Here is a 1,434-nt window from a genome sequence, read left to right as displayed (position 1 = left end):
AAAAAAAGCAAATGAGATATATATATATATATATATATATATATATATATATATAAAAATGTAGTTAATCGTATGCATTATTCAAATGCCCCCTGTGACTGGTTAAATAATTTAGAATCAATAGTTTCCCTAAAAACTTTATAAAATATTTACACTGAATAAAATATTAATCGATTAACAATCCAGTTGTGTTCTCTTATAGGAGCTTAGTTTCCTAAAGTCCTGTAATTATGCTGTTGCCACTCGTCTCTGATCTTACGGAAAGGATCATTGACAAAATGTAAATGAAGATCTTCAGACAGCGGTGTTTATAAAATAGCTCATTAATGGGCTTGGATTGAATCTCTCCATCCATCCACATCATCAGATATAATAATAGTGACGAATCAGACAGGGAAGATCCTGCCTAAACCATTGGCATTTTTCCCCTGAAGTACTGAAGTCCCAAATCACCAATTCTTCTAACTTTCTGCCCATCCATCCGGAGGAATTCGTACTTCACCATCAAAGGTAAGAATAAAATGCCATTATTGAGTGATTCAGGACCTTGAGGAAAATCTGAACTTCCCTGGATGACCTGCTGCAGAGTTTCAGGCCATTCTTTTTTAAAGAGAAACGGGTATTGCACGCAGTTGGCTTTTCAAACTTTCCAGGACTCTTTAGAAGCCTGTGAAGGTTTCAGATACGAGACGTGGCCGCGGCTGCTCTGCGCGGGACTCCTCCACAGTCCGTGCTTTTCGGCCGTCCTGACTTTCCGCCCTTCTCCAGCAACTCAGGAGACCTCCCTGTCCGGGTCGCTGCTCGGAACTAGCAGAGGATTTCACTACCCCCCGCCCCACATCTTCGCTGTCTGTCTGGATTCCCCCAAGTTCAAGCGGAGATACGACCTCCCCTCCCCTCCCCTCCTGGCCCGGGGGCAGCAATGACACCCAGTCAGTCCAGGCTCGTGCGCTCTGCCCGGCGGGGGATAGCGGCTTCCCCCGGCGCGGGGAGAAGCTGGTCCTCGGCCGGAGGTGGGAGCTGGGCTGCTGCCTTGCGCGGGCGGGGGATCCTGGGGCTCAGGGCGGCGCTGAGCCGGAGGGGAGCGAGTTTCTCTCTTACCCGGCTCAGGGTCCGCTGCGGCTCCTCGCCCGGCCCCAGGGAGCCGGGACGGCTCCGCCGCCTCTGCCCAGCGCTCGGGGGCAAGCGGCCGCAGTCGCAGCGCAGGCTCTCGCGCAGCCCAAAGGCGCGTCCCTCCAAGGGCCGGGACGGTGCCAGGCAGCCCCGCCAGGGCCCGCGGTCCTGCCCACGGGCCCTGCTGCGCCCGCCCCTGCCCCTGGGGCTGTCGCTGCCTCTGCCCCTGCCCCTGCCCCGTCCCGGGACGTCGGCGGTGGAGCTCCCCGGCCTCGCCTCTCTGCTCCTCCCTGCAGTGCACTGCGCCGGCTGGGGCCAGGA

General features: G+C 54.9%; 1 long non-coding RNA gene across 2 annotated transcripts in view; it reads right to left on the bottom strand.

Annotated features, from left to right (window-relative positions):
- Positions 1-1,434, bottom strand: part of LOC109301881 — an 8,437-nt gene that overhangs the window by 639 nt on the left and 6,364 nt on the right. The window contains exon 1 of one of the 2 annotated variants that reach the window (XR_002098653.1): positions 1,102-1,358. The exons of the other annotated variant lie outside the window; for it this stretch is intronic. This is a non-coding gene — a long non-coding RNA (uncharacterized LOC109301881). Of the gene's footprint in view, positions 1-1,101; positions 1,359-1,434 lie in introns of those variants that run through there. 2 annotated transcript variants of the gene reach the window in all.

The sequence above is a fragment of the Gavialis gangeticus genome, unplaced genomic scaffold, assembly GCF_001723915.1.
Source record: "Gavialis gangeticus isolate Ggan-Ray unplaced genomic scaffold, GavGan_comp1, whole genome shotgun sequence".
Classification (NCBI taxonomy): domain Eukaryota; kingdom Metazoa; phylum Chordata; order Crocodylia; family Gavialidae; genus Gavialis; species Gavialis gangeticus.
The sequence above is the reverse complement of the archived record's forward strand: the minus strand, read 5'-3'. Positions and strand labels throughout refer to the sequence as shown.